Source organism: Callithrix jacchus, chromosome 9, assembly GCF_049354715.1.
Source record: "Callithrix jacchus isolate 240 chromosome 9, calJac240_pri, whole genome shotgun sequence".
Taxonomy (NCBI): Eukaryota; Metazoa; Chordata; class Mammalia; order Primates; family Cebidae; genus Callithrix; species Callithrix jacchus.
In genome coordinates, this window is record NC_133510.1 from 61,172,744 (window position 1) to 61,195,119 (window position 22,376).

The 22,376-nt window shown below is 39.2% G+C and overlaps 2 pseudogenes; both read right to left on the reverse strand.

Annotated features, from left to right (window-relative positions):
• Window positions 1-3,886: 3,886 nt before the first annotated feature.
• LOC100410234 (armadillo repeat-containing X-linked protein 3-like) lies at window positions 3,887-5,363 on the reverse strand (annotated as a pseudogene).
• Window positions 5,364-14,462: 9,099 nt separating this feature from the next.
• On the reverse strand, window positions 14,463-15,309 carry LOC118144456 (ADP-ribosylation factor 1-like; annotated as a pseudogene).
• Window positions 15,310-22,376: the final 7,067 nt, after the last annotated feature.

The window sequence follows — 22,376 nt, forward strand, 5'->3', positions numbered from 1 at the left end:
ACCACTATTCTACTCTCTACTTCTATGAGATCAACTGTTTAGCTCCCATATTTAATTTATAGCATGCAGTATTTGTCTTTTTGTGCCTGCCTTATTTCACTTAATATAATGTCCTCCAGACTCATCCATGTTGCCTCAAATGACAGAATTTCATTTTTTTATGGATGAATAGTAGTCCATTGTGTATATACACCACATTTTATTTATCCATTAATCTATCAATGAATAAATGATCTATTAAAATGCTTATTTGATATTGTCTCTCAGAATTCCAAACTAGATTGTACAAGTCAGTAGCATCAGACAGCTTTAAAGTTGTGACCTTCTTGTACATGAATCTTCTAGCCAGTTTCCTTTCCTTTGTAATAGGTAACAAAACATGAAATCCTAGAATGTGTGAAAAGTTCAGACATGAGGTATAAGGAAACTCATTTACAGGCTCTCTGTCCGGAGCTGCTTCCTGTCCTGCAGGGGCGAGTCTTACGTATGTTTACTTTATTCTCACATTGTGTTTTTTTAGGAAAGTTGTCAGTAAATGGCTTATCTTTTATAATAAAATCATTTGATACTCTTAAAAAAATCATTTAGACTAATCCATATTTTGGCTTTTGTGAATAGTGCTGCAATAAACATGGGAGTGAAGATATTTCTTTAACATATAGATATCCTTTGGATCACTACCCAGTAATAGGACTGCTGAATCATATGGTTTTTATTTTTAGCTTTTGGTTCATTACCCAGTAATAGGATTGTTGGATTATATGGTATTTCTATTTTTAACTTTTTGAAGAAATTCCATATTGTTTTACAAAATGGCTGTATTAATACACACTCCCACCAACAGTGTATAAGAGTGCCCTGTTCTCTACATCTTCACCAGCATTTGTTTTTTAGGGTTTTTTGTTTTTTGGTTTTGGGTTTCCTTTTTTTTTTTTTTATTGTCTTTTTGACAGCCATTTTACTGAAAAGCTACATCATTTTCAGCTTGATGATGCTAAAGAAATTCCTAACTGATACAGGTAGATAATTCAGTAGTTCTTTCCAGAACAATTAGTTTACCTTTCAGAAAAGAAAATAAAATTAGAACTCACGTTAGACATTATAGAAAAATAAATTAATAAGTTGAATGTAAAAAGTAAAATAATGAACTGAATGAAAATATAGATCAAGATTTATCTGATATTATGATAACTTTTTCCAAGTAGTGATAAAAACAGAAACCATGAAAGGATACTTTTAATATGGTAAAACTTCAAATGTTTCGCCATGCCAAGTAGACAATTCAACAGAGAATAAATGAAGATGGCTAAGAAACATGGAAAAAATGTGCTTCATCATTGAGAAGACAGTTTTTAAAAACCTAATTGGAAAAGATTTTTAAGAGCATGACATCATTCAATATACATGAGAATATATGGAATTAGGCATTCTCATAAACCATGGAAGAAGCATGAACACATGCAATGCTTCCATATGACAATTTATACTATTAATATGTGCTTTACAATATTTACTCCTTTTAAAAAAAAATTGTCCAGTTTTTAAATTCACTTAACAGTATTAAAGATGCCCACAAATATTTTTAATAGATAAAATTTCAGGGTTGGGCATGGTAGTTCACGCTGGTAATCCCAACACTTTCAGAGGCAGAAGCAGGAGCACTGCTTGAGGCCAAGAGTTTGAGACCAGCTTGGGGAAGATAGTGAGATCCTGTCTCTACCAATCAATAAGATATTAATATAAGAAATAAAGTATGCATATTCATACAATAGAATACTCTGAAATTATGCAAATTATGTTTTAAAAAATATATCGATTCAGGAGGTACATGTACAGGTTTGCTATATGGATATAGTGTGTATGGTAGAGTTTGGGCTTCTAGTGTACGCATCACATGAATAGTGAATGTTGTTATATTGTACATGGTGGAATTTGGGATTCTAGTGTACTTATCACATAAATAGTGAACGTTGTATCCTATAGGTAATTTTTCAACTCTCATCCTCTTCTGACCCTCATCCTTCATAGAGCCTCTAGTGTTTATTATTTCCCTCTATATGTCCATGTTCATGTGCATCGATTGTTTAGCTCCCACTTATAAGTGGTATCTGATTTTCTGTTTCTGAGTTATTTCACTTAGGATAATGGTTTCCAGCTCCACCCATGTTGCTTCAAAAGCCATGATTTTATTCTTTTTTATGGCTGAATAGCATTCCATGGTATATAGATACCATGTTTTCTTTTTTTCACTTAATAAATGTTAACTTTTATTATCACTATTATTTATTAAATGACACTAAAATATGGCAGAATGCCCCAGCAAAACAAAAGTCAACCAAAAAACTACCAACCCTGCGTTCTAGGTAATTAAGGGTGCTCAATTTTCTTAATGAACTACTAGATGCCAGAACATTGTAAGTACTTTGCATGTATCATCTCATTTAATCCTCACAATAAGCCTCATCTTCACCATTTATCTATCATTTCAGAGAAGAAACTTCAACCTACCTCATTTTTAATCTAAATATTTCTTCCATTCAGTATGTGTTCCGATCAATCACTTGCTTCATTCCCAAGAGTTTTCTTTTTCAAAAACTTCCTAAAAATCAATACCCATTTTGGATAAATAAGAACACATAGATGAATAAAAAGTAAAAAAGTAAAGATCACTCATTAACCTTCTACCCAAAGATAATTCTATCTGGATATCTATAACTCCAGTTTTTCCTGTTCTTTTAAACATATGTTTTATTAGTATCAAAAAATAGAACTCTACTTTGAATACTTCTATGTAGCATTTTTTTCATTCTCACCTCATAATACATAATGAATAGCTTTTCCTGGCAATATAGATTTTCTTCAGCAAACATATAATATCCTACTGTGTGAACACTCCTTACTTTACAACCAATCCAGGGTGCTAGATAATTAAATTGTTTCCAATTTTTACTAGCTTAGACTGTGCTGGGATAAACAGCCTTGTACCTACAATCTTTGAGCAATTATTCAATTACTTCTTTAGGACAAAGGGTTTACATATTTTAAGGCTTATGATCTGTATTACCAAATGGCCACTCCTATGGCGTGAAAGGCTCCATTTTGCCACACCCGCACTGATACTGCACAGTAACAGATAGAGCCTTTCATATGGACCCCAATTATTTTCTAGTAAAAAAGATTTAGTGGTTCTGGGTGTTCAATAGGATAATATTCAAACAGCTCTCCACAACTGGCTTCACTCAGCTTTCCAAAATTACTTACTCCCAGTCTCTACTCTAAGCAGAATGATGTCCTGACTGTTTTAGGAAGAGGGTTCCTACCTCCATGCCTTTCTCACACCATTCCCCTCTCCTCTTGCCTCATGGAATGCCCTAACCACCCTACTCCATTCAGGACTGATTTTCAATTGCCACCTCCTCTGTGAAGCTTTAGCTGACTAGCACATCCCACAGACGCTTTTGCCTCCTCTATGCTGTCAGAGGGAACATCTGACAATGAGTATAAGCTCCAGATATTCTGTTATCTTTTGGTTTGTATGTTTCTTATCTCTCCAACTAGGTAATAAAGTGAAGAACAGGGATGGTTTTTCTCTTTCTTCTATTTTTCTTTCCATCATTAACATATAACTTTATTTATGAATAAATATTCATAAATATTCATAAGCAGTGAGATAAAAAGCAAAAAACGTGTTTTCAGAACAAGTAGAGATATTCATTCATCCATCTTAAACCTAAAGACCAACTCGGTTAAATATCAGCATTGATGATACAATATGATATTCATTATTCAAAACTGGCAGCTGAAAGGATTCCTTTACCATATAAACAAGGTGGAGAAAAGGAATAGTTTACAATGTGTGTTGCTTCTAAACCACAAAATAAAGGAGTTATTCCTGGCTCTTTGGGAACATATGTTCAGCCAGTTTGGCTATGAATTTTGCAACTTTTACTTTCACCAAAAAATCATGGTGGCTTTCTATTCCCAGAAACTTATCAGCACACACTTGAAATTCTTTTAAAAAGAAAAGAAGTGAACCTTCCCCAAATTGATTCTGAGCAGGTTCATTTTCTTCCCATTTGAAATTATCATTTATGTTCTCAAATATGACCAGAAGTTTAAGAATAACTTCTTTGCCCTCCTTCTTATTAAAGAGGGAGCCCAGTGAAGATGGTACTTGGGTCCTAAGAAGTTCCCTAGTCATAGCTGGATTTTCAGCCAAATTCAAAAGGAATTTCAGAACCTGAAGTTTGGTTTCTTCATTTCCTGCTGAAATCAATGAAAAAAAGTCAGAAATGGAATCAGCAAGCATGTGCTGATACTCATTAGTAACCCATATTTGTAAGCAATCTTAGTCCAGCCAACTGCACAGATGAGTTCAAGCAAGAAGTGATTGTGTCGTCACACACTTGCTTCATGTACACCGTAAGCCTGCGTTGATTTTCAGCACTCACACTCAAGTTATTCAGGACAATCAAAGCCTTTTCTTTAACTATGGAATCTTGAGTATTGAGTCTTTGCAACAGTTGGGAAACCATCCAGGTCACAAATAATATCTCTGTTAAATGTATAAGCATCATTGTTACCCAGAGCAATTAAAGCTGCTTCAAAAATACAAGGCTTTTCAGACATCTCAACCAAGCAATGAACCTTCTGTAGCTCTTGAGAGAACAAAACAGTATCATCTGAATTGGGGGAAGCCCGTTTCTGTACAGCCCGATGTGCCCAGGTAGCCCTGGCTGTTGCCCTGGCCCTAGCTCTGGTTCCAGCTTCAGTCCCAATCCGGGCCCAAGGTGGGTACCATACTGTACTCTTGCTCTCATTGCTTCATCATCATCATCATCAGACCAGTCATTATATCTGGCCCCAGAACAGTCCCCAGCATCATCTACATCCCCAGACCCACCCTCAGCCATTTATTCCTTGTTCTGTTTTCTCCCCCTAGTCAGTCTATAAATGCAATAGCAGGCGCCAGCTCCAATCACCAGGCCTGCAGTCATCCAGCCTACTTTCCGGGCGTAGCCCATGCAGTCGTCCCTGACAATAGCAGGGACCAAGGAACAGAGTAGTCACTCAGGCTAGGGGAGGAAGGCTGTGGGACTGGGAGGAAGGCTGTGGGACTGGGCGCAAGCCTGTGGAGGGTGATCGTCTTCAGCCACCTCAAGGCCACAACAGCTGATTCTGGAGTTTGACCTCCTAAAGACAAGAAGTTCGCCCCTTCTTCTTTCCCCTGGTTGTGTGCCACTCCCAACAAATGTTTCAATCTCTACTGATCAGAGGAAACTTCATCCCTCGCTTCAAGCAGAGCCACCAGCTACAGCAGACCCTCAAATCGGCCTTCACCGATTGGGATTAATTTCTTTCCTCTTCTCTTGCCTGGCATTGTGCGCCAACCTACAGAAAGACTGGCCACCCAGGAGAGGCTTGGACCCACTGCAAGGATCTGGGACAATTTCCTTCTCCTCTTCTTTTTTCCCTCTGCTGCAGGCCCACCCACCCTCAGGCAATGGGGAGCTGGTACTCAGATGGGAACAATGACCAGGACAAGAAGGACTTCTGCCAATACCACATTTTCTTTATCCAGTCCTCCATTGATGGACACTTAGGTTGATTCCGTATCTTTACTATTATGAATAGTGCTGCAATAAACATACAGGTGCCAATATCTTTTTGATATAATGATATCTTTCCATTTTCATATATGCCCTGTAGTGGGATTGCTGGATCAGAAGGGAATTTTATTTTTAGTTCTTTGAGAAATTTCCATACTGTTTTCCATGGTGATTGTGCTAATTTACATTCCCACCAAGAGTGTATAAGCATTCTCTTTTCTCTACATCCTTATCAACATCTGTTGGGGATTTTTTTTCTTTAATTTTTAGTAGTAGCCATTGTGACTGGTGTAAGATGGTCTCTCCTTGTGGTTCTAGTTTGCATTTCTCTGATAATAAATGATGTTTGGTATTTTTTCATGTTTGCTGTCTGTTGAGGATTTTCTGTTCATGTCCTTTGCCCACTTTTTAATGAGGTTATTTCTTTTTTCTTGTTGAGTTGTTTGAGTTTGTTGTAGATTCTGAATATTTAGTCCTTTGTCAAAAGCATAGTTTACAAATATTTTCTCCCATTGTGTAAGCTGGCTGTTTATTGATAATTTCTTTTGCTGTGCAGAAGCTTTTTAGTTTAATTAAATCCCATTTGTCTATTTTCAGGTTTTTGGCATTTGCTTTTAAGATCTTAGTCAATTATTCTGTGCATAGGCCAATGTACTGAAGAGTTTTCCCGAAGTTTTCTTCTAAAATTTTTTTAGTTTCCAGTCTTATATTTAAGTATTTAATCCATCTTGAGTTAGTTTTTGTATATGGTGAGAGATAGTGATCCAATTTTGTTCTTCTGCATATGGCTATCCAATTTTCCCAGCACTATTTATTGAATAGGGTGTCCTTTCCCCTTGTATATTTTTGTCAACTTGCCAAAGATCAGTTGGTTACAGCTATGTGCCTTTATTTCTATTCTCTATTCTGTTCCATTGGTAATTTGATATAAATTGCATTGAGTTTATGCATTGCTTTGGGCGGTATAGTCCTTATAACAATATTGATTCTTCTAATACAAGATCATCGAATGTTTTTTCATTTGTTTCTGTGTCATCTATTTTTTTTTTTATCAGTGTTTTGGAGTTTTTCTTGTGTTTTTTTTTTTTTTTTTTTTTGAGACGGAGTTTCACTCTTGTTACCCAGGCTGGAGTGCGATGGCGTGATCTTGGCTCACCACAACCTGCGCCTCCTGGGTTCAGGCAATTCTCCTGCCTCAGCCTCCCGAGTAGCTGGGATTACAGGCACGCGCCACCATGCCCAGCTAATTTTTTGTATTTTTAGTAGAGACGGGGTTTCACCACATTGACCAGGATGGTCTTGATCCCTTGACCTCGTGATCCACCGGCCTCGGCCTCCCAAAGTGCTGGGATTACAGGCGTGAGCCACCGCGCCCGGCCCTGTAGATTTTTTTATATGTCCTTGGTTAAGTGTATTCCTAAGTATTTTAATTTTGTGGCTATTATAAGTGTGACTGAATTCTTAATTTGATGCTTAGCTTGAATGTTATTGGTGTATAGAGATGCTACGGATTTTTGTGCATTGATTTTTGTACCCTGAAACTTTACTGAAGTCACTTATCAAGTCTAGGAGTCTTTTGGAGGAGTCTTTAGGGTTTCTATATATAAAATCATGTCATCAGTGAACAAGGATAATTTGACTTCCTCTTTTCCAATTTGGATGACTTTTATTCCTTTTTGCCAATTTTTACAGATTTAATTGGAAAAGAGTTTTAAGAGCACGATATCATTCAATATTAGTAAGAACATATGGAAACGGGCATTCTCATAAACCATGGAAGATATATAAACACATATAATGCTTCCAAATGACAATTTACAGCATTATTATGTGCTTTAAAATATTCATTTCCTTTTTAAAAATTTTTGTCCAGTTTTTAAGTTCATTTCACACTATTAAATGTGCCCACAAAGATTTTCTGAAAAAATTTTATTAAAAGAAATAAATTATGAATACTCAGGAATTGAAATACTCCACAATTATTTAAATTATAATTGGTTTTTTAAATATATTTAACAATAATGATCAAAACATAGTCAAATTTTAAAAGTACATGAAAGTACATAATCAAAATTATACCAAATATCAAAGTATATTGCCATGGATAAAATGATGATAATGATATATATAAAAATGTTATCAGTGATCACATATGGAAATTGAATATCATTTTTTAAAGTTTTTTTATAGTTTTATTTAATTTTTATCCATATTCTATTTTATACTTTTATGAACTTAATAATGATGAAGATGTTACTGTCATAAAAATATTTGAAAAATAAATAAATAATAGTAATTGGGAGTTATTTGAGGAAATAGGTCTCCTATATCATCCAATCCAAGGGAATGCTATAATAAAATAAACTAAGCATTTTTCTTCATTTTGAGCTCTCCTGTTTATGGCTAGTGTTCCATTATTGAAATGCTAAACATGTGGGAGTTATTTATATCCTACTACTCAAGGTCATTGCCAAGATCTAATTGCAAAAGTTCAAAAAATTGCAACCTCAGTCTTAAATGGGTTAAAATGGCATTCATCTGTTACAGTATACCAGATAATGCAGATAATGCCCCCCACAAAGAATTTTATTCTCATCCCCAGAATCTGTGAATATGTTATTTTATGTGAAAAAGCAGACTTTATTTGTGGTTCAATTAAGGATCTTGATAAAAGAAATTATCACCAGGAATTGGTTTTTTGAAAAAATTAATAAGATAGGTCAATAGCTAGACTAATGAAAAATAAAAGAGAGAGGACCTAAAGATACAAAATTATAAATGACAGAGGGGATTTTATGCCATATACAAATATCAGCTCAAGATGGATTAACACAGATCCACAGAAACAAAACCATTAGAGACTACTATGAACACCTCTATGCACCCTCAAACTAGAAAACCTAGAAGAGATAAATGAATTCCTGGATGCACACACCCTACCAAGACTGAACTAGGAAGAAACTGATTCCCTGAGTAGACCAATTAATGGCCTCCAAAATTGAATCAGTAATAAATAGTCTACCAACCAAAAAATGCCCAGGAGTGGATAGATTCACAGCCAAATTCTACTAAATGTAAAAAGAAAAGCTGGTCCCATTCCTACTGAAACTTCTTCAAAAAGATGAAGAGGAAGGACTCCTCCCCAACTTATTATTTGAGGCCAGCATCACCCTGATACCAAAGCCTGGCAAAGACATGAAAATAAACGAAAACTTCAGGCCAATATCCTTAATAAACATTGATTTAAACATCCTCAACAAAAATGTTGCAAACTGAATCCAGTGGCACATCGCAAAACTAATCCACCACAATCAACTACACTTTATTCCTGTCATGCAAGGCTGGTTCAACATATGCAAATCAATAAATGTGATTCATCACATAAACAGAATGAAAGAGAAAAATCGCATGATCTCAATAGATGCAGAAAAGTGTTTTGATAATATTCAACATCCCTTCATGTTAAAAACCATGAATAAACTAGATATTGAAGGAACATACCCCAAAATAATAAGAGCCATCTATGACAAACCAATAGCCAACATAACACTGAATTGGTAAAAGCTAGAAGCATTCCCCTTGAAAGCCAGCACAAAGCAAAGATGCCCTCTTCCATTCAACATAGTATTGGAAGTTCTAAACAGAGAAATCAGGCAAGAGAAGGAAATAAAGGACATCCAAATAGGAAAAGAGAAAGTCGAACTATCCCTATTGGCAGACAACATGATTCTACATCTAGAAAACCCCATAGTTACAGCCCAAAAGCTCCTTCAGCTGATAAGCAACCTCAGCAAAGTTTCAGGATACAAAATCCATGTACAAAAATCACTAGCATTCCTATACACCAACAACGGCCAAGCCAAGAACCAAATCAGGTATGCAAACCCATTCACAATTTCCACAAAAGAATAAAATACCTAGGAATACAGCTAACCAAGGAGGTAAAAGATCTCTTTAATGAGAATTACAAAATGCTGCTCAAATATATCAGAGATGACAGAAACAAATCAAAAAACATTCCATGCTCATGGATAGAAACAATCAATACTGTTAAAATAGCCATACTGCCCAAAGCAGTTTACAGATTTGATCCCATTCCTATCAAACTACCAATGATATTTTTCACAAAACTAGAAAAAAAAACTATTTTAAAATTCATATGGAACCAAAAAAGAGTTTGAATAGCCAAGGCAATCCTAAGCCAAAAGAACAAAGCTGAAGATATTATTTTACCTGACCTCCGTGTTACAGGGCTACAGCAATCCAAACACAGGACACATAGACCAATGGAATAGAATAGAGAGCCTAGAAATCAGGCTGCATACCTACAACCATCTGATCTTCAACAAAGCTGACAAAAACAACCAATTGGGAAAGGACTGACTATTCAATAAATCTTGTGGGGATAATTGACTAGCCATATGCAGAAGATGAAACGGGACCCCTTTTTTATACCATACACAAAAATCAGCTCAAGATGGATTAAAGACTTAAATGTAAAACCCAAAACTATAAAAATGCTGGAAGACAACCTAAGCAATACCATAGGAACTGGAGAGGATTTCATGAGAAAGACACCAAAAGCAATCACAACAAAAGCAAAAATTGACAAATTGGATCTAATTAAACTTAAGAGCTTCTGCACAGCAAAATAAGCTATTAACAGAGTAAACAGACAATTTAGAGAATGGGAGAAGGTATATGCAAACTATGCATCTGACAAAGGTCTAATACCCAGCATCTCTAAGGGATATAAACAAATTTACCCCAAAAAAAAATCCCATTAAAAAGTGGGCAAAGGCAAAGTAATTTAAAGATTCAATGCTATCCTCATCACACTACCTATGACCTTCTTCACAGAATTGGAAAGAAACACCTTAAACATCATATGAAAGCAAAAAGAGAGCCCACATAGCCAAGACAATTCTAAGCAAAAAGAACAAAGCTGGAGACATCATGTTACCTGACTTCAAACTATACTACGAGGCTACAGTAATCAAAACAGCATGATACTGGTACGAAAACAGAGATATAGACAAATGGAACAGAATAGAGGTCTCAGAGGCAATGCCACACATCTACAACCATCTGATCTTTGATAAACCTGACAGAAACAAGTAATGGGGAAAGGATTCCCTGTTTAATAAATGGTGTTGGGAAAACTGGCTAGCCATGTGCAGAAAACAGAAACTGGACCCCTTCCTGACACCTTACACTAAAATTAACTCCAGATGAATTAAAGACTTAATTCATAAGTCTAAGACCTAACACCATATAAGACCTAACACCATAAAAACCCTAGAAGAAAACCTAGGCAAAACCATTCAGGACATAGGAGTAGGCAAGGACTTCATGACTAAAACACCAAAAACATTGGCAACAAAAGCCAAAATAGACAAATGGGCTCTAATTAAACTCCAGCGCTTCTGCACAGCAAAAGAAACAATCATTAGAGTGAACTGGCAACAAACAGAATGGGAAAAAATTTTTGCAATCTACCAATCTGACAAAGGGCTGATATCCAGAATCTACAAAGAAACTAAAACAGATCTACAAGAAACAAACAAAGTCATTCCAAAGTGGACAAAGGACATGAACAGACACTTTTCAAAAGAAGACATATATGAGGTCAAGAAACATGAAAAAATGCTCATCATCACTGGTCATTAGAGAAATGCAAATCAAAACCACATTGAGATACCATCTTATGCCAGTTAGAATGGTGATCATTAAAAAACCTGGAGACAACAGATGCTGGAGAGGATGTGGAGAAATAGGAACATTTTTACACTGTTGGTGGGAGTGTAAATTAGTTCAACCATTGTGGAAGACAGTGTGGCGATTCCACAAGGACCTAGAAATAGAAATTCCATTTGACCCAGCAATCCCATTACTGGGTATATATCCAAAGGATTATAATAAATTGTTCTTTTATAAAGACACATGCACAGGTACGTTCATTGCAGCACTGTTTACAATAGCAAAGACCTGGAACCAACCCAAATGCCCATTGATGATAGACTGGACAGGGAAAATATGGCACATATATACCATGGAATACCATGCAGCCATAAAAATCGATGAGTTTGTTCCCTTTGTAGGGACAGGATGAATCTAGAAACCATCATTCTCAGCAAACTGACACAAGAACAGAAAAATCAAACATCACGTTCTTACTCATAGGTGGGTATTGAACAATGAGAACACATGGATACAGGATGGGGAGTATCACACACTGGGGTCTGTTGGGGGGAACTATGGGAGTTACAGTGGGGGTTGGGAGTTGGGGAGGGATAACATTGGGAGAAATGCCAGATATAGGTGATGGGGATATCGAGGCAGCAAACCACATTGCCATGTATATACCTATGCAACAATCCTGCATGATCTGCACATGTACCTCAGAACCCAAAGTGCAATGAAATATGCATTTTTAAAAAAAGTTAGCAGAGGACATGAACAATTTTTAAAAGAAGACATAAAGGGGGTCAACAAACATATAAGAATAAAAAGTTCAATATCACTGATAATTAGAGAAAGACAAAGCAAAACCACAATGAGATACCATCTCACACCAGTCAGAATGTCTTCTACTAAAAAGTTAAAAAGTAACAGATGCTGGCAGGAAACACTTATACACTGTTGGGAGGAGTGTAAGTTAGTTCCACCAGTGTGAAAAGCAGTGTGGTGATTCTTTAAAGAGCAAAAAACAGAACTACCATTCAGCCCAGCAATCCCATTAATGGGTATATACCCAAAGAAATAGAAATTGTGCTACCATAAAGACACACGCACGCATATGTTCATTGCAGCACTATTCACAATAGCAAACACACAGAATCAACCTGAATGCTCATTAGTGATATATTAGATAGTGAAAATGTAGTGTGTATACACACCACACACACACACATATATATACACCATGGAATACTATGCAGCCATAAAAAAGATCAAGATCATGTCCTTTATAGGAACATGGATAGAGCTGGAGGCCATTATCCTTAGCAAACTAATGCAGAAACAGAAAACCAAATGCCACATGTTCTGACTTACAAGTGGGTACTAAATGATGAGAAAAAATGGACTCCAAGAGCAGAGGGAAACAATAGACATCAGGGCCTACTACAGGGTAGAGTTTGGGAGGAGGGAGAGAAACAGAAAAAAAATCGCTGTTGGGTACTAGGTCTAGTACCTGGGTGACAAAATAATTCATAGAACAAACTCCTGTGACACAAATTTACCTACATAACAAACCTGTACATGTACACCTAAACCTAAATTTAAAAGAGAGAGAGAGAAGATCCTAGATTATCCACATTAGAGCTGAGCAGAAAGATCAGATTCCGCAGAAGGAGATGTGAGAACAGAAGCAAAATATCGGAGGTAAGGAACAGGAAAGGAAGGGGCCATACTCAAGGAATGTAGGTGACCTCTGGAAGCTGAAACAGGTAAGGGAAGAGATGCTGCCCTGAAGCTTACAGAAAGAGCATAGTTCTGACAATACCTTGGTTTTAGATTTTTGGCCTCCAAAACTTGAAGAGAATAAATCCTGTATTGTTTTAAGCTTTTTTTTTTTTAAAAAAAGAAAGAGGTTTTTTATTACATTTAAGCTTTAAGTTTTAAGCTTCCCACCCATTTGTAGTAATTTGTCACAGAAGCAATGAGAAACTAGTACATACAAAGTATTTTTAGTGGCCTCTTGGAACACACTAAAACTTTCTCTGCTGTTGAGTTAAAAACTCCTCTCAATTCCACACTTTAAACAGTCCTAAGGAGTCCCCTAATGCAGGGAGCTTGGTGTCCTAAGTGGGCCCAAGATGGCCAGGCTGCTTCTAGCAGCTGTTCAGAAACGACACTGACAGCATAGTCCGCCATGAAGACTCCATTCGTTTAAACGAGGAGAAAGTAAGTTTATCAGCAATTTTGCAAAGGGAAACTATGTCTTAATTGCGGCTGCAGTGTATCTGCTATGACAGAGGAGAAATCTATTTTGAAGTGTAATTCTTTGCATTTTCTTTTATTAATTGTGTATTGAAACCAGTAAGCCTCCCTGACATCAAACAGACCAGTTTTTCCCCAAGATAATTTAACGGGTCCAGCTTCTGCAGTGTTTATCAAAATATAAAAGGAAAAGTTGAAGTCATCTTTTCTTTGATAGCAAATTGGGCTCTTGCAGGCTAAGGGACAGAAAGCTACGTCACATCTGGAGATAGGGTCTATAGGTCTAGAAGCACGGGCCTATAGGTCTAGAAGCATGGCCTGCCTGGCTCACACACTCCTGCTGCTGGTGAGGCCAAAGATATCCCACCAATATGTCTGAGAGAGTGTCAGTGCCAGAGGCAATAAGCCCACTCTGGCCACATGGTGACCAAAGAACAGGTGGGGCCTAGTGTCCTCCGAGTTGGCTGTGGGCAGACATATGAGCAGCCAGCTGAGCAGCCTAGGGGAGAGTGGGCTGGCAATGGGCTCCCAGTCCAGCCCTTAGAAACCATGGAAGCATGGGGACAGCACAAGGCTATGAAATGCAGAGTGACCCAAGGAAAGGTAAGTCACAAGGATCTCTATTGCAATCATGCAGAATTGATGGTGGTCTGACATGCCACCATCCCACAATCCTGAGGGAAATAGCCAAGCTGGTGACCAGCATCCAGGCCATAACTGCAAACCCACAGTGGGCAGGGTCTCCCTTTGTGTGTGCAAGTGTTCTCATCTTGGATTTTTAACCATTTTAAACATGGCTGAGTTCGGGCTTAAAACCAACCACAAAAACTAGATCTCAACACAGCTCTAACGCCAGGGGTGCATCCAGTACTCCAGACACAGTGACTCCCGGAGGCCAGGTGCCCACGGGCCTACATCCCCTCTCAGCACTGACCAGAGAGTTGATTTCACTTTTTACAATTAAAAAAAAAAGAAACTAAGTAATATTGCACATGACTATCAGAAACTGTCTCATTGGAAACAAAACCTATTTAATGAAAAGCCCGGCCACAGTCTACATCTGCCACATTCACAGCACGGTGAAATACACACAATAAACCAAACCACAAAGGCAGTTTCTGGCACACACAGCACAGAGCTGTTTGCAATATGGGAGTAAAGCAGAGGGGTTAAAAGGAAGGGGGGAAAGAGGAGGGTGTCACACTGACTTCTAGTTCTGGAGCTGACTGGACAGCCAGTCCAGTTTTTCATGGAGCTGGTCACAATGGGTGGCACAAGTGGCCTGAATGAAAGAAAGGTGACCAGCTCCTGTGGAGCAGGGAATGCAGCCCCAGCTTGTCTGTGATCTCAGCGGTGTTCCTGGTGTTGAGGAGAGCCTACTCGTTAGTGAACACCAGGGGGACCACATTCCAGAGCTCATCCTCAGCCAACATCCTCACGAGCTCCTCATGGGCCTTATTCATGTACTCTGTCACTGCTGTCCTCCATAAAGATCAGGTCTTATGTGCTGGAAGTAGTGGGCACCACAGAGGCCAGATCTTGTGCTGGCTTGCCACATCCCACACAGTGAAGCTGACATTCTTAGATGCCATGTGCCTGCATTGAAGCCTATGATGGGAATGGTGGTTACAATCTCACCCAGCTTCAGCTTATACAGAATCAACATCTTGCCTGCAGCATCCAGGCCCACCATGAGGACAGGCATTTCTTTTTTGCCAAAAAAGCCCTTAAAGAGATTGGTAAAGATCTTCCCCATGTACACTCAGCCTCCCAAGTAGCTGGGACTACAGGCGTGCACCACCCTGCTTGGCTAATATATATATTTTTAGTAGAGATGGTGGTTTTGCCATATTGGCCAGACTGGCCTCGAACTCCTGGCCTCAAGTGATGCACCCACCACTGTCTACCAAAGTGTTAGGATTACAAGTGTGAGCTACCGTGCCTGGCCTCTATCAGATAACTTTTGAAAAAAAAAAAAAAACAGTTCTCCATCACACAATGGGGGCTGTCAGGAGGTGGGGGCTAGAGGAGGGATAGCAGGAGGTAGGGGTATTGGGGAGGTCTAACATTAGGAGAAATACCTAATGTAGACAATGGGGGAATGGATGCAGCAAGCCACTATGGCACCTGTATACCTATATAACAAACCTGCATGTTCTGCACATGTACCCTAGAACTTAAAATAAAATAATAATAATAATAACAGTTTTTGCATCACTATCTTCCCTTCACACTCCCTGGAATGTGTCTCCACATCCAGACTTTCCCCAAGCTTCTGATCACACTGGCAAATATCACACAATTTTCCAATTGCTATCACTCTAAGTCAAGGGTCTTATCTGGGCTCTCCTTCCTGCTCCACAACTCCTTCTTCTGTCTTTGGTCAACTCCCTTTTCCACTTCCTGAAGTGATGCTTCAAACTTCGTTGTCTCCTTAGGCTTTCTATTATTACCCTCTGTAATCCCAGCACTCGCTCAGGAGATTACCTCACTTCACACTTCACGTGAATTTTAGCTTCTTGCTCACTGTCTCACCACTACTTCCATTTAAGCCCAAGCTTCATTTCTTGCTTTGTCTCCTAAGAGGATGAGATGTTCCTCCTAGAGTTCAAAACTAACTTCTTTCTTTGGGTTTTAATCTCATTCTGTTTTCTTTCTACCTCAACTTACTCCAATTATTATCTGCTCGCTCTCTCCCATTCAATTGCCTGTTTTCCCTGAATCTATACAATTGCTCTAGTCATTCCTATCTTTGAAGAAAAAAAAAGTATTTGGGCTCTAAAATTCCCTCTTGCTTTGAGCCACACTTTCTAGACCAGTCTTGATTTCTCTACTTCTTCACCTCTCATTCACTCTTCACCATAATTTACTCCAAAAGCACCCCTGAAACTACATTGGCAAATATGACCAATGAGCTCCATGTTTCCAATTCCAACAGATATTCTCATAACTAGATTTCTTGTTAGAAAGTGAAAACAAGAAATTAGCTTAAACAGAATCAGAGAGAATTTTTTAGGGTTACAGAAATGACTCCACAGCACTGAAAGGCAAAAATGTCTGGGCTTCAAGAAAGACTAGAACAAAAAAAGGAAACATTACTGGCAATTTGGGCAGTTTTTCCTCTCTGCCTCTACTTCTCATCTTTGTAGATTGGCTTTCTCTAACTCTTGTCTACATAGCATCCCCAGTGAGTCATCATCAGTGCTACACTTTAGTGCCCCTGATAGAATTCATTCATTTTAAATCAACTCTAAGATTAAAGTTATTTGTGTTTTCACACTCTGCCTCCCTGTTTCTTCTACCAAATAATCTACATCCTACTTCTCAGACCACACAGACTAAATTTAATCTATTTTATACATATCATGCCTACAAATACTTCAAGACATCATGTCTTATTGAAGTTTCCTCTTCTCCGAGCAAAGCATCCCCAGGTCCTGGTCCTCCCCAGGTTTATCCCAGTCTAAACCAGTGGCAGCATCATTACCTTTGGGAACTTGTTAGAAATGTAAATTTTGGGGTCCGAAGTCAAAACAATTGAATGAGAAACTCTGGAGCTTAGGATTCAGCAATCTGGGTTTTAAAAAGCCCTCCAGTGTGTTTCTCATGCATGTTCAAGTGTGAAATCCATTGTGCTAACCTTTCTCTTATCTGTCTAATTCTCTGGAGTGTGACTCACCTCAGCTGAGCATAATTCTATAGGCGTGGGTTAGAGGATAGATAGAACCAAGAACAGTACAGTCTTCATGACTCTTGCTGTTCTCATTAACACTTAACACTAACTAAAAAGTATTTTACAGATTTATTTGCTGGTTTTTCTTTTACTACTCACTAGAACGTAAGTTCCTTTAAAAGAGATGACCGTGTCTGCTTTACTCACCCTTGTGTTCTCAGTGCCCAGTACAGTACCTGGCTTTGGTAGGCACTCCATAAATAACTATTGAATAAATGAACAAATAAATGAGTGAATAATATACTAGGATAATTTGTTGTAGCCACATCACATTTTTGATTCATATTGGGTGTGTAGTCAACTAAAGCTTTCAGGACATTTTTCTCCCATCTGATACACATACATTTGGGATTTTATAGCTAAGTATGAGAATTTGCCTCTATTCCTATCAAATCTCAACTTGTTAAATTTAATCTATAATTTCAGCCTATAAAGATCCATTTTCTTTTTAAATATCACAATTCTATGATTTGGAATAATATTTCAGTGCCATTAATATATTATTTATATGTTTTATCAGGATTAGATGAATTTCTCTTCCAAATACCTGTTCATAAAACCAAATACCATATTCTAGCATTCCTTTGGCAAGTCATTTAAGTAGTTACAAATTTATCCATGTACAGTGCTGCTCCAATGCTCTAAAGCTGGTGGTTCTCAAACTTGACAATGTATCCAAATCTCCTGGGGTACTTGGTGAAATACAGATTCATGGGACTGCACTCCCAGAGAACCTGATTTATTGGGTCTGGTGTAAGACACAACAAATTGCATCGACAAAATTTTCCCAGGTGATGCTGATACGTCTCATCCAGTGACCACACTTAGGGAACGACTGCTTCACTTCATAATGAGGGAATGTGTTAACTTCCTGGGTCTACAGGGTTTGTGGTTTCAAAGACAAAAACTTCCCAGCGACATGCCTGACCTGCCTTCTTCCACATCTCCATCCGGGAGACCAGAGGTCTTTGTGTAACTTTCACACCCACAGGAAGGTAGACTGGCCAGGTGAGCTTCTTTTGTTTAGAAAAGCCCAAGAAAACCATGGGAGAACTCTGGGCCAAACAACCAATCAAAGGTCAGAATCAAAGATCAGTCATTCCAATGGAAGTTTAAAGGAACTCCTCTCATAGGACAAGAACTTGAATGGGGCGGGAGTAAGTCCCAGATTAAAAGACCCCCTACTTCTTACCTGTGCAGAATTTCCCTCTGGGGGATCCTCTACCATGACAGCATGGGAGCTCACTCAAGCTATTTCTTTCTCTCTCTGCCTAAATAAATCATTTTCTGCAAAATTCTTGGGGTCCAATATTTACGTGAAGTTGATCTCCTCCTGGACACTGGCACCACCTTCTCCATTTTACTCTCCTGCCCTGGACAGTTGTCCTCCAGGTCTCTAACTGTCCGAGGAGTCCTAGGACAAGCAGTCTCCCAATATTTCTCCCATCCCCTAAGCTGTAACTGGAGAGATATACTCTTCTCTCATGGCTTCCTCAACATGTCAGAAAGTCCCACTCCCTTACTAGGGCAGGACCTGTTAGCCAGAGCAGGAGCCATTATCTATATGAACCCCATCAGGGAGGAAATCCCTCTCTGCTGCCCATTATTTCAAGAAGGGATTAATCCCGAGGTCTCGGCAATAGATGGACAATTTGGACTGTCAAAGAATGCATGCCCAATTCAGGTAAGGCTAAAGGATCCCACCTCTTTTCCTTACCAAAGACAGTACCCTCTAAGACCGGAAGCCAAAAAGGGGCTACAGGATACTGTAAAGGACTTAAAAGCTCAGGGTCTAGTAAAGTCCTATATCAGCCCTTGTAATACTCCAATTTTGGGAGTACAAAAACCTAATGGATAATGGAGGCTTGTGCAAGATCTCAGCCTTATTAATGAAGCTGTGATCCCTTTACACCCTGCTGTACCTAATCCTTACACCTTGCTCTCTTAAATACCAGGAGAGGCACAATGGTTTACAGTCCTGGACCTTAAGGATGCCTTTTTCTGTGTTCCATTACGTCCTGACTCCCAGTCTCTGTTCACCTTTGAAGATCCTTTAGACCAGAGTTCTCAGCTCACTGGACAGTGTTACCCCAGGGCTTTCAAGATAGCCCCCACCTGTTTAGCCAGGCTCTAGCCCAGGACCTTAGGAACTTTTCACATCCAGGTACCCTGGTTCTTCAATACCTGGATGACTTACTTTTAACAATGAACTCAGAAACCCAGTGTCAGCAGGCCATCCAGGACCTCCTAAACCTCCTTGCCACCTGGGATATAAGGTTTCCAAACCAAAAGCCCAATTTTATAGGCAAGAGAGAAAATATCTAGGGCTTGTCTTGTCTAACGGCACTCAAGCCCTTGATAAAGAACGTCTCCAACCCATGCTGGCCTTTCTCCATCCAAAAACCTTAAAACAGTTGTGAGGATTCTTGGGAATAACTGGTTTTTGCCAATTGTGTATTCCCAGATATGGTGAAATAGCAAAACCCCTGTACACTTTAATTAAAGAAACCCAAAAAGCTAACACCCATCTAATACAATGGGACCCTATAGCTGAGGCAGCCTTTTGGATTCTGAAGCAGGCACTACTGCAGGCTCCAGCTGTAAGCCTTCCTACGGGGAATGACTTTTCCCTATATGTGATGGAGAAGTCAGGAGTGGCACTGGGGGTTCTCGCTCAGACTCAGGGGACCACGCCACAACCAGTGGCGTACCTAAGTAAGGAAATTGATGCAGTAGCAAAAGGCTGGCCACACTACTTGCGAATCGTAGCTGTAGTGGCTATGCTGGTCTCAGAAACAGTTAAAATAGTACAAGGGAAAGATCTAACTGTATGGATTTCACATGACGTAGCTGGAATTCTGGTCTCTAAAGGAGGCTTATGGCTGTCTGACAATCACCTACTCAAATACCAGGCTTTAATGCTCTAAGGGCCTGTACTTCAGCTGTGCACATGTGTAGCCCTCAATCAACCCACTTTTCTTCCTGAGAAAGAAGCAGGCACAGAACATGACTGTCAGCCGGTTATAGCTCAGAACTATGCGGCTCGAGAGGATCTCTTAGAAGCTCCTCTAGGCAATCCTGACCTTAACCTATGCACTGATGGAAGTTCGTTTATGGAAAATGTAGGTGGAAAAGCAGGCTATGCAGTAGTCAGTGATCAAACAGTGCTTGAAAGTAATTCCCTTCCTCCTGGGACTAGTGCCCAGCTGGCAGAACTAGTAGCCCTCACTCAAGCTCTAAAATTAGGAAAAGGAAAGAGAATAAACACACACACAGATTCCAAATATGCTTACCTGGTTCTGCATGCTCATGCTAACAGAACCAGGAACTTCCATTAAATATCATAAGGAAATTCTAGACTTATCACAAGCTGTCCAAGAACCCGAAGAGGTGCCATGGTCACCAGAAAGGAGATGAGAAGGAAGCAGAGGGCAGGTAGGCAAGAATTTATAGAAGGACCTTTAATATGGGAAAACCTTCTTCAGGGAACTAAACTTCAATACTCATCAGAAAAGATACAGTGGGCAATCTCCCAGGGACATAATCTGCTTCCTTCAGGATGGCTGGCTACTGAGGGAGGAAAAGTGCTGATGGAAAGTACTTAAAGTGTCAGCTGGTGGAAAGTACTTAAAACCCTGCATCAAACCTTCCATATGCATATAGAGAATACACATCGGATGGCCAAATCTATATTTACAGAAAAAGGCCTCTTCAAGGCTATCCAACAAATAGTCAAAGGATATGAAATACGCTGGAAAAATAATCCTTTGGCACATCACAAAGCTCCTTCTGGGGAACAACGAGCCAGTCATTACCCAGGTGGGACTAGCAAATGGACTTTACTCATATGCCTAAGTCTCGGGGATATCAATATCTGCTACTATGTGTAGATATGTACACAAACTGGGTTGAGGCTTTCACCTGTAGAACAGAAAAAGCCCAAGAGGTAATAAAAGTCCTGATTAATGAAATAATCGTTGGATTCAGACTCCCTCACTGTCTTCAAAGTGATAATGGCCCAACCTTCAAAGCTGCAGTGACCCAAGGAATTTCCAGGGTGTTAGGAATACAGTATCGTCTCCACTGTGCCTGGAGGCCTCAGTCCTCAGGGAAAGTAGAAAAGATGAATGACATTCTTAAGAGACACCTAAAGAAAGTGGCACAGGAAACCCACCTCCCATGGCCTTCTCTATTAGCAATATTACTCTTAAGGGCTCAAAACTCTCCTCAGAAAATGGGACTCGGCCCCTATGAGATGCTTTATGGATGGCCCTTTCTTACTAATGATCCTGTATTAGACAAGGAAGCAGCAGATCTAATAAAAGATATAACCTCCTTGGCTAAGTACCAACAGGCTCCTAGGAACCTTACCTGAAGGACACCTTAGGGACAAAGGGAAAGAATTGTTCTGCCCTGGAGACTTGGTGCTTGCTAAGCCTCTCCCCTCAGACTCTCCCTCTCTAGGCCCATCTTGGGAAGGACAATTTTCAGTTATTCTGTCTACCCCATTGGCAGTTAAGGTGGTGGGAATTGACTCACGGATTCATCACACTCACGTGAAGCCTCGGACACCTGAAGAAAATCATAGGCCCTCCACTCCACAGCCTGAAGTTCCAGGAGACGACCTTCGTACACCTGTGAGTCATCAGAGGATCTACATTTGCTCTTCCGACAAGATCCCCAGGAAAGTAACTACTCACGAGTCTAATTTACATCCTGGCATTCACAGGACCGTCTCTTTGCTATCTCTCAAACTCCAATTACTCCTTTCACGGTCGGGGAGAGGAGGTTGGAATAATAGGAAAACTTGGTACCTGGCATTAAAAAAGTTACTACCTCTACCATTCTTAATAAAGCTATCTCAGGAGTTAAATCATAATATAAAAAAGATTGCTAATTCTCCTGTAAAGGCAGCTCACTCTGCAAAAACAGCTTAACTCTTTAGCTGCTGTAGCTCTTCAAAGTAAAAAGGCCCTAAATCTGCTAACAGCTGAGAGAGAGAGCCTGTCTCTTTCTAGGAAGAAATACTGCTACTTTGTAAACCAATCAAGTGTTATTTTAAACAAAATTAAAGAACTCAGGAATCAATC